Here is a 15,517-nt window from a genome sequence, read left to right as displayed (position 1 = left end):
TAACGTTATATAATATTACGATATAACGTATAACGTTATAAAGTATTACGATATAACATATAACGTTATATACTATTACGATATAACGTATAACGTTATATGCTATTATGATATAGCTGATAACGTTATATAGTATTACGATATAACGTGTAACGTTATATACTATTACGATATAACATATAACGTTATATACTATTACGATATAACGTATAACGTTATATACTACTATGATATAACGTATAACGTTATATAGTATTACGATATAACGTATAACGTTATATCCTATTACGATATAACGTATAACGTTATATGTTATTACGATATAACATATAACGTTATATACTATTACGATATAACGTATAACGTTATATGCTATTACGATATAACGTATAACGTTATATGCTATTACGATATAACGTATAACGTTATATAGTATTACGATATAACGTATAGCGTTATATGTTATTACGATATAACGTATAACGTTATATACTTTTACGATATAACGTATAACGTTATATAGTATTGCGATATAACATATAACGTTATATACTATTACGATATAACGTATAACGTTATATAATACTATGATATAACGTATAACGTTATATAGTATTACGATATAACGTATAACGTTATATGCTATTACGATATAACGTATAACGTTATATGCTATTACGATATAACGTATAACGTTATATACTATTTCGATATAACGTATAACGTTATATGCTATTATGATATAGCTAATAACGTTATATAGTATTACGATATAACGTATAACGTTATATGCTATTACGATATAACGTATAACGTTATATGCTATTACGATATAACGTATAACGTTATATAGTATTACGATATAACGTATAACGTTATAAAGTATTACGATATAACATATAACGTTATATACTATTACGATATAACGTATAACGTTATATGCTATTACGATATAACGTATAACGTTATAACCTATTACGATATAACGTATAACGTTATATGCTATTACGATATAACATATAACGTTATATACTATTACGATATAACGTATAACGTTATATACTACTATGATATAACGTATAACGTTATATAGTATTACGATATAACGTATAACGTTATATGCTATTACGATATAACGTATAAGGTTATATGCTGTTACGATATACCGTATAACGTTATATAGTATTACGATATATCGTATAACGTTATATACTATTACGATATAACGTATAGCGTTATATGTTATTGCGATATAACATATAACGTTATATACTATTACGATATAACGTATAACGTTATATAGTATTACGATATAACATATAACGTTATATACTATTACGATATAACGTATAACGTTATATGCTATTACGATATAACATATAACGTTATATACTATTACGATATAACGTATAACGTTATATACTACTATGATATAACGTATAACGTTATATAGTATTACGATATAACGTATAACGTTATATGCTAATACGATATAACGTATAAGGATATGCTATTACGATATACCGTATAACGTTATATAGTATTACGATATAACGTATAACGTTATAAAGTATTACGATATAACATATAACGTTATATACTATTACGATATAACGTATAACGTTATATGCTATTACGATATAACGTATAACGTTATATACTATTACGATATAAAGTATAACGTTATATGCTATTACGATATAACATATAACGTTATATACTATTACGATATAACGTATAACGTTATATACTACTATGATATAACGTATAACGTTATATAGTATTACGATATAACGTATAACGTTATATGCTATTACGATATAACGTATAACGTTATATGCTATTACGATATAACGTATAACGTTATATACTATTACGATATAACGTATAACGTTATATAGTATTACGATATAACGTATAACGTTATAAAGTATTACGATATAACATATAACGTTATATACTATTACGATATAACGTATAACGTTATATGCTATTACGATATAACGTATAACGTTATATACTATTACGATATAACGTATAACGTTATATGCTATTACGATATAACATATAACGTTATATACTATTACGATATAACGTATAACGTTATATACTACTATGATATAACGTATAACGTTATATAGTATTACGATATAACGTATAACGTTATATGCTATTACGATATAACGTATAAGGTTATATGCTATTACGATATACCGTATAACGTTATATAGTATTACGATATAACGTATAACGTTATATACTATTACGATATAACGTATAGCGTTATATGTTATTGCGATATAACATATAACGTTATATACTATTACGATATAACGTATAACGTTATATAGTATTACGATATAACATATAACGTTATATACTATTACGATATAACGTATAACGTTATATGCTATTATGATATAGCTGATAACGTTATATAGTATTACGATATAACGTGTAACGTTATATACTATTACGATATAACATATAACGTTATATAGTATTACGATATAACGTATAACGTTATATGCTATTACGATATAACGTATAACGTTATATAGTATTACGATATAACGTATAACGTTATAAAGTATTACGATATAACATATAACGTTATATACTATTACGATATAACGTATAACGTTATATACTACTATGATATAACGTATAACGTTATATAGTATTACGATATAACGTATAACGTTATATGCTATTACGTTATAACGTATAACGTTATATAGTATTACGATATAACGTATAACGTTATATACTATTACGATATAACGTATAGCGTTATATGTTATTACGATATAACATATAACGTTATATACTATTACGATATAACGTATAACGTTATATCCTACTATGATATAACGTATAACGTTATATACTATTACGATATAACGTATAACGTTATATGCTATTACGATATAACGTATAACGTTATATAGTATTACGATATAACGTATAACGTTATATGCTATTACGATATAACGTATAACGTTATGTACTATTACGATATAACGTATAACGTTATATGCTATTGTGATATAGCTAATAACGTTATATAGTATTACGATATAACGTATAACGTTATATGCTATTACGATATAACATATAACGTTATATAGTATTACGATATAACGTATAACGTTATATGCTATTACGATATAGCGTATAACGTTATATGCTGTTACGATATAACGTATAACGTTATATAGTATTACGATATAACGTATAGCGTTATATGTTATTACGATATAACATATAACGTTATATACTATTACGATATAACGTATAACGTTATATAGTATTACGATATAACATATAACGTTATATACTATTACGATATAACGTATAACGTTATATGCTATTATGATATAGCTGATAACGTTATATAGTATTACGATATAACGTGTAACGTTATATACTATTACGATATAACGTATAACGTTATATGCTATTACGATATAACATATAACGTTATATACTATTACGATATAGCGTATAACGTTATATACTACTATGATATAACGTATAACGTTATATACTATTACCATATAACGTATAACGTTATATGCTATTACGATATAACGTATAACGTTATATGCTATTACGATATAACGTATAACGTTATATACTATTACGATATAACGTATAACGTTATATACTATTACGATATAACGTATAACGTTATATGCTATTACGATATAACATATAACGTTATATACTATTACGATGTAACGTATAACGTTATATAATACTATGATATAACGTATAACGTTATATAGTATTACGATATAACGTATAACGTTATATGCTATTACGATATAACGTATAACGTTATATGCTATTACGATATAACGTATAACGTTATATGCTATTACGATATAACGTATAGCGTTATATGTTATTACGATATAACATATAGCGTTATATACTATTACGATATAACGTATAACGTTATATAGTATTACGATATAACATATAACGTTATATACTATTACGATATAACGTATAACGTTATATGCTATTACGATATAACGTATAAGGTTATATGCTATTACGATATACCGTATAACGTTATATAGTATTACGATATAACGTATAACGTTATATACTATTACGATATAACGTATAGCGTTATATGTTATTGCGATATAACATATAACGTTATATACTATTACGATATAACGTATAACGTTATATAGTATTACGATATAACATATAACGTTATATACTATTACGATATAACGTATAACGTTATATGCTATTATGATATAGCTGATAACGTTATATAGTATTACGATATAACGTGTAACGTTATATACTATTACGATATAACATATAACGTTATATAGTATTACGATATAACGTATAACGTTATATGCTATTACGATATAACGTATAACGTTATGTACTATTACGATATAACGTATAACGTTATATGCTATTGTGATATAGCTAATAACGTTATATAGTATTACGATATAACGTATAACGTTATATGCTATTATGATATAGCTGATAACGTTATATAGTATTACGATATAACGTGTAACGTTATATACTATTACGATATAACATATAACGTTATATAGTATTACGATATAACGTATAACGTTATATGCTATTACGATATAACGTATAACGTTATGTACTATTACGATATAACGTATAACGTTATATGCTATTACGATATAACATATGACGTTATATAGTATTACGATATAACGTATAACGTTATATGCTATTAGGATATAACGTATAACGTTATATACTATTACGATAAAGCGTATAACGTTATATACTACTATGATATAACGTATAACGTTATATAGTATTACGATATAACATATAACGTTATATACTATTACGATATAACGTATAACGTTATATGCTATTATGATATAGCTGATAACGTTATATAGTATTACGATATAACGTGTAACGTTATATACTATTACGATATAACATATAACGTTATATAGTATTACGATATAACGTATAACGTTATATGCTATTACGATATAACGTATAACGTTATATGCTATTACGATATAACGTATAACGTTATATACTATTACGATATAACGTATAGCGTTATATGTTATTACGATATAACATATAGCGTTATATACTATTACGATATAACGTATAACGTTATATAGTATTACGATATAACATATAACGTTATATACTATTACGATATAACGTATAACGTTATATGCTATTACGATATAACGTATAAGGTTATATGCTATTACGATATACCGTATAACGTTATATAGTATTACGATATAACGTATAACGTTATATACTATTACGATATAACGTATAGCGTTATATGTTATTGCGATATAACATATAACGTTATATACTATTACGATATAACGTATAACGTTATATAGTATTACGATATAACATATAACGTTATATACTATTACGATATAACGTATAACGTTATATGCTATTATGATATAGCTGATAACGTTATATAGTATTACGATATAACGTATAACGTTATATGCTATTACGATATAACGTATAACGTTATATGCTATTATGATATAACGTATAACGTTATATGCTATTACGATATAACGTATAGCGTTATATGTTATTACGATATAACGTATAGCGTTATATGTTATTACGATATAACATATAACGTTATATACTATTACGATATAACGTATAACGTTATATCCTACTATGATATAACGTATAACGTTATATACTATTACGATATAACGTATAACGTTATATGCTATTACGATATAACGTATAACGTTATATAGTATTACGATATAACGTATAACGTTATATGCTATTACGATATAACGTATAACGTTATGTACTATTACGATATAACGTATAACGTTATATGCTATTGTGATATAGCTAATAACGTTATATAGTATTACGATATAACGTATAACGTTATATGCTATTACGATATAACATATAACGTTATATAGTATTACGATATAACGTATAACGTTATATGCTATTACGATATAGCGTATAACGTTATATGCTGTTACGATATAACGTATAACGTTATATAGTATTACGATATAACGTATAGCGTTATATGTTATTACGATATAACATATAACGTTATATACTATTACGATATAACGTATAACGTTATATAGTATTACGATATAACATATAACGTTATATACTATTACGATATAACGTATAACGTTATATGCTATTATGATATAGCTGATAACGTTATATAGTATTACGATATAACGTGTAACGTTATATACTATTACGATATAACGTATAACGTTATATGCTATTACGATATAACATATAACGTTATATACTATTACGATATAGCGTATAACGTTATATACTACTATGATATAACGTATAACGTTATATACTATTACCATATAACGTATAACGTTATATGCTATTACGATATAACGTATAACGTTATATGCTATTACGATATAACGTATAACGTTATATACTATTACGATATAACGTATAACGTTATATACTATTACGATATAACGTATAACGTTATATGCTATTACGATATAACATATAACGTTATATACTATTACGATGTAACGTATAACGTTATATAATACTATGATATAACGTATAACGTTATATAGTATTACGATATAACGTATAACGTTATATGCTATTACGATATAACGTATAACGTTATATGCTATTACGATATAACGTATAACGTTATATGCTATTACGATATAACGTATAGCGTTATATGTTATTACGATATAACATATAGCGTTATATACTATTACGATATAACGTATAACGTTATATAGTATTACGATATAACATATAACGTTATATACTATTACGATATAACGTATAACGTTATATAGTATTACGATATAACATATAACGTTATATACTATTACGATATAACTTATAACGTTATATGCTATTATGATATAGCTGATAACGTTATATAGTATTACGATATAACGTGTAACGTTATATACTATTTCGATATAACGTATAACGTTATATGCTATTATGATATAGCTAATAACGTTATATAGTATTACGATATAACGTATAACGTTATATGCTATTACGATATAACGTATAACGTTATATACTATTACGATAAAGCGTATAACGTTAAATACTACTATGATATAACGTGTAACGTTATATAGTATTACGATATAACGTATAACGTTATATACTATTACGATATAACGTATAGCGTTATATGTTATTACGATATAACATATAACGTTATATACTATTACGATATAACGTATAGCGTTATATGTTATTACGATATAACATATAACGTTATATACTATTACGATATAACGTATAACGTTATATAGTATTACGATGTAACGTATAACGTTATATGCTATTACGATATAACGTATAACGTTATATGCTATTACGATATAACGTATAACGTTATATGCTATTACGATATAACGTATAGCGTTATATGTTATTACGATATAACATATAGCGTTATATACTATTACGATATAACGTATAACGTTATATAGTATTACGATATAACATATAACGTTATATGCTATTACGATATAACGTATAACGTTATGTACTATTACGATATAACGTATAACGTTATATGCTATTGTGATATAGCTAATAACGTTATATAGTATTACGATATAACGTATAACGTTATATGCTATTACGATATAACATATAACGTTATATAGTATTACGATATAACGTATAACGTTATATGCTATTACGATATAGCGTATAACGTTATATGCTATTACGATATAACGTATAACGTTATATAGTATTACGATGTAACGTATAGCGTTATATGTTATTACGATATAACATATAACGTTATATACTATTACGATATAACGTATAACGTTATATAGTATTACGATATAACATATAACGTTATATACTATTACGATATAACTTATAACGTTATATGCTATTAGGATATAGCTGATAACGTTATATAGTATTACGATATAACGTGTAACGTTATATACTATTTCGATATAACGTATAACGTTATATGCTATTATGATATAGCTAATAACGTTATATAGTATTACGATATAACGTATAACGTTATATGCTATTACGATATAACGTATAACGTTATATACTATTACGATAAAGCGTATAACGTTAAATACTACTATGATATAACGTGTAACGTTATATAGTATTACGATATAACGTATAACGTTATATACTATTACGATATAACGTATAGCGTTATATGTTATTACGATATAACATATAACGTTATATACTATTACGATATAACGTATAGCGTTATATGTTATTACGATATAACATATAACGTTATATACTATTACGATATAACGTATAACGTTATATAGTATTACGATATAACATATAACGTTATATACTATTTCGATATAACGTATAACGTTATATGCTATTATGATATAGCTAATAACGTTATATAGTATTACGATATAACGTATAACGTTATATGCTATTACGATATAACGTATAACGTTATATACTATTACGATATAACGTATAACGTTATATGCTATTACGATATAGCGTATAACGTTATATGCTATTACGATATAACGTATAACGTTATATAGTATTACGATATAACGTATAGCGTTATATGTTATTACGATATAACATATAACGTTATATACTATTACGATATAACGTATAACGTTATATAGTATTACGATATAACATATAACGTTATATACTATTACGATATAACTTATAACGTTATATGCTATTATGATATAGCTGATAACGTTATATAGTATTACGATATAACGTGTAACGTTATATACTATTTCGATATAACGTATAACGTTATATGCTATTATGATATAGCTAATAACGTTATATAGTATTACGATATAACGTATAACGTTATATGCTATTACGATATAACGTATAACGTTATATACTATTACGATAAAGCGTATAACGTTAAATACTACTATGATATAACGTGTAACGTTATATAGTATTACGATATAACGTATAACGTTATATACTATTACGATATAACGTATAGCGTTATATGTTATTACGATATAACATATAACGTTATATACTATTACGATATAACGTATAGCGTTATATGTTATTACGATATAACATATAACGTTATATACTATTACGATATAACGTATAACGTTATATAGTATTACGATATAACATATAACGTTATATACTATTTCGATATAACGTATAACGTTATATGCTATTATGATATAGCTAATAACGTTATATAGTATTACGATATAACGTATAACGTTATATGCTATTACGATATAACGTATAACGTTATATACTATTACGATAAAGCGTATAACGTTAAATACTACTATGATATAACGTGTAACGTTATATAGTATTACGATATAACGTATAACGTTATATCCTATTACGATATAACGTATAACGTTATATGCTATTACGATATAACGTATAACGTTATATAGTATTACGATATAACGTATAACGTTATAAAGTATTACGATATAACATATAACGTTATATTCTATTACGATATAACGTATAACGTTATATGCTATTACGATATAACGTATAACGTTATAACCTATTACGATATAACGTATAACGTTATATGCTATTACGATATAACATATAACGTTATATACTATTACGATATAACGTATAACGTTATATACTACTATGATATAACGTATAACGTTATATAGTATTACGATATAACGTATAACGTTATATGCTATTACGATATAACGTATAAGGTTATATGCTATTACGATATACCGTATAACGTTATATAGTGTTACGATATAACGTATAACGTTATATACTATTACGATATAACGTATAGCGTTATATGTTACTGCGATATAACATATAACGTTATATACTATTACGATATAACGTATAACGTTATATAGTATTACGATATAACATATAACGTTATATACTATTACGATATAACGTATAACGTTATATGCTATTACGATATAACATATAACGTTATATACTATTACGATATAACGTATAACGTTATATACTACTATGATATAACGTATAACGTTATATAGTATTACGATATAACGTATAACGTTATATGCTAATACGATATAACGTATAAGGATATGCTATTACGATATACCGTATAACGTTATATAGTATTACGATATAACGTATAACGTTATAAAGTATTACGATATAACATATAACGTTATATACTATTACGATATAACGTATAACGTTATATGCTATTCCGATATAACGTATAACGTTATATACTATTACGATATAAAGTATAACGTTATATGCTATTACGATATAACATATAACGTTATATACTATTACGATATAACGTAAAACGTTATATACTACTATGATATAACGTATAACGTTATATAGTATTACGATATAACGTATAACGTTATATGCTATTACGATATAACGTATAACGTTATATGCTATTACGATATAACGTATAACGTTATATACTATTACGATATAACGTATAACGTTATATAGTATTACGATATAACGTATAACGTTATAAAGTATTACGATATAACATATAACGTTATATACTATTACGATATAACGTATAACGTTATATGCTATTACGATATAACGTATAACGTTATATACTATTACGATATAACGTATAACGTTATATGCTATTACGATATAACATATAACGTTATATACTATTACGATATAACGTATAACGTTATATACTACTATGATATAACGTATAACGTTATATAGTATTACAATATAACGTATAACGTTATATGCTATTACGATATAACGTATAAGGTTATATGCTATTACGATATACCGTGTAACGTTATATACTATTACGATATAACATATAACGTTATATAGTATTACGATATAACGTATAACGTTATATGCTATTACGATATAACGTATAACGTTATGTACTATTACGATATAACGTATAACGTTATATGCTATTGTGATATAGCTAATAACGTTATATAGTATTACGATATAACGTATAACGTTATATGCTATTACGATATAACATATAACGTTATATAGTATTACGATATAACGTATAACGTTATATGCTATTAGGATATAACGTATAACGTTATATACTATTACGATAAAGCGTATAACGTTATATACTACTATGATATAACGTATAACGTTATATAGTATTACGATATAACGTATAACGTTATATGCTATTACGATATAACGTATAACGTTATATGCTATTACGATATAACGTATAACGTTATATAGTATTACGATATAACGTATAACGTTATAAAGTATTACGATATAACATATAACGTTATATACTATTACGATATAACGTATAACGTTATATACTTCTATGATATAACGTATAACGTTATATAGTATTACGATATAACGTATAACGTTATATGCTATTACGATATAACGTATAACGTTATATAGTATTACGATATAACGAATAACGTTATATACTATTACGATATAACGTATAGCGTTATATGTTATTACGATATAACATATAACGTTATATACTATTACGATATAACGTATAACGTTATATCCTACTATGATATAACGTATAACGTTATATACTATTACGATATAACGTATAACGTTATATGCTATTACGATATAACGTATAACGTTATATAGTATTACGATATAACGTATAACGTTATATGCTATTACGATATAACGTATAACGTTATGTACTATTACGATATAACGTATAACGTTATATGCTATTGTGATATAGCTAATAACGTTATATAGTATTACGATATAACGTATAACGTTATATGCTATTACGATATAACATATAACGTTATATAGTATTACGATATAACGTATAACGTTATATGCTATTACGATATAGCGTATAACGTTATATGCTATTACGATATAACGTATAACGTTATATAGTATTACGATATAACGTATAGCGTTATATGTTATTACGATATAACATATAACGTTATATACTATTACGATATAACGTATAACGTTATATAGTATTACGATATAACATATAACGTTATATACTATTACGATATAACGTATAACGTTATATGCTATTATGATATAGCTGATAACGTTATATAGTATTACGATATAACGTATAACGTTATATACTATTACGATATAACGTATAACGTTATATGCTATTACGATATAACATATAACGTTATATACTATTACGATGTAACGTATAACGTTATATAATACTATGATATAACGTATAACGTTATATAGTATTACGATATAACGTATAACGTTATATGCTATTACGATATAACGTATAACGTTATATGCTATTACGATATAACGTATAACGTTATATGCTATTACGATATAACGTATAGCGTTATATGTTATTACGATATAACATATAGCGTTATATACTATTACGATATAACGTATAACGTTATATGCTATTACGATATAACGTATAACGTTATATGCTATTACGATATAACGTATAACGTTATATACTATTACGATATAACGTATAACGTTATATACTATTACGATATAACGTATAACGTTATATGCTATTGTGATATAGCTAATAACGTTATATAGTATTACGATATAACGTATAACGTTATATGCTATTACGATATAACATATAACGTTATATAGTATTACGATATAACGTATAACGTTATATGCTATTAGGATATAACGTATAACGTTATATACTATTACGATAAAGCGTATAACGTTATATACTACTATGATATAACGTATAACGTTATATAGTATTGCGATATAACGTATAACGTTATATGCTATTACGATATAACGTATAACGTTATATGCTATTACGATATAACGTATAACGTTATATAGTATTACGATATAACGTATAACGTTATAAAGTATTACGATATAACATATAACGTTATATACTATTACGATATAACGTATAACGTTATATACTTCTATGATATAACGTATAACGTTATATAGCATTACGATATAACGTATAACGTTATATGCTATTACGATATAACGTATAACGTTATATAGTATTACGATATAACGTATAACGTTATATACTATTACGATATAACGTATAGCCTTATATGTTATTACGATATAACATATAACGTTATATACTATTACGATATAACGTATAACGTTATATCCTACTATGATATAACGTATAACGTTATATACTATTACGATATAACGTATAACGTTATATGCTATTACGATATAACGTATAACGTTATATAGTATTACGATATAACGTATAACGTTATATGCTATTACGATATAACGTATAACGTTATGTACTATTACGATATAACGTATAACGTTATATGCTATTGTGATATAGCTAATAACGTTATATAGTATTACGATATAACGTATAACGTTATATGCTATTACGATATAACATATAACGTTATATAGTATTACGATATAACGTATAACGTTATATGCTATTACGATATAGCGTATAACGTTATATGCTATTACGATATAACGTATAACGTTATATAGTATTACGATATAACGTATAGCGTTATATGTTATTACGATATAACATATAACGTTATATACTATTACGATATAACGTATAACGTTATATAGTATTACGATATAACATATAACGTTATATACTATTACGATATAACGTATAACGTTATATGCTATTATGATATAGCTGATAACGTTATATAGTATTACGATATAACGTGTAACGTTATATACTATTACGATATAACGTATAACGTTATATGCTATTACGATATAACATATAACGTTATATACTATTACGATATAACGTATAACGTTATATACTACTATGATATAACGTATAGCGTTATATGTTATTACGATATAACATATAACGTTATATACTATTACGATATAACGTATAACGTTATATAGTATTACGATATAACATATAACGTTATATACTATTTCGATATAACGTATAACGTTATATGCTATTATGATGTAGCTAATAACGTTATATAGTATTACGATATAACGTATAACGTTATATGCTATTACGATATAACGTATAACGTTATATACTATTACGATAAAGCGTATAACGTTATATGCTATTACGATATAACGTATAACGTTATATGCTATTACGATATAACGTATAACGTTATATAGTATTACGATATAACGTATAACGTTATAAAGTATTACGATATAACATATAACGTTATATACTATTACGATATAACGTATAACGTTATATGCTATTACGATATAACGTATAACGTTATATACTATTACGATATAACGTATAACGTTATATGCTATTACGATATAACATATAACGTTATATACTATTACGATATAACGTATAACGTTATATAGTATTACGATATAACGTATAACGTTATATGCTATTACGATATAACGTATAAGGTTATATGCTATTATGATATACCGTATAACGTTATATACTATTACGATATAACGTATAGCGTTATATGTTATTGCGATATAACATATAACGTTATATACTATTACGATATAACGTATAACGTTATATGCTATTACGATATAACATATAACGTTATATACTATTACGATATAACGTATAACGTTATATAGTATTACGATATAACATATAACGTTATATACTATTACGATATAACGTATAACGTTATATGCTATTATGATATAGCTGATAACGTTATATAGTATTACGATATAACGTGTAACGTTATATACTATTACGATATAACATATAACGTTATATAGTATTACGATATAACGTATAACGTTATATGCTATTACGATATAACGTATAACGTTATGTACTATTACGATATTACGTATAACGTTATATGCTATTGTGATATAGCTAATAACGTTATATAGTATTACGATATAACGTATAACGTTATATGCTATTACGATATAACATATAACGTTATATAGTATTACGATATAACGTATAACGTTATATGCAATTAGGATATAACGTATAACGTTATATACTATTACGATAAAGCGTATAACGTTATATACTACTATGATATAACGTATAACGTTATATAGTATTACGATATAGCGTATAACGTTATATGCTATTACGATATAACATATAACGTTATATAGTATTACGATATAACATATAACGTTATGTACTATTACGATATTACGTATAACGTTATGTACTATTACGATATTACGTATAACGTTATATACTATTACGATATAACGTATAACGTTATATAGTATTACGATATAACATATAACGTTATGTACTATTACGATATTACGTATAACGTTATATGCTATTGTGATATAGCTAATAACGTTATATAGTATTACGATATAACGTATAACGTTATATGCTATTACGATATAACATATAACGTTATATAGTATTACGATATAACGTATAACGTTATATGCAATTAGGATATAACGTATAACGTTATATACTATTACGATAAAGCGTATAACGTTATATGCTATTACGATATAACGTATAACGTTATAT

Source organism: Bombus terrestris, chromosome 10 (genome assembly GCF_910591885.1).
Source record: "Bombus terrestris chromosome 10, iyBomTerr1.2, whole genome shotgun sequence".
Taxonomy (NCBI): Eukaryota; Metazoa; Arthropoda; class Insecta; order Hymenoptera; family Apidae; genus Bombus; species Bombus terrestris.
The sequence above is the reverse complement of the archived record's forward strand: the minus strand, read 5'-3'. Positions refer to the sequence as shown.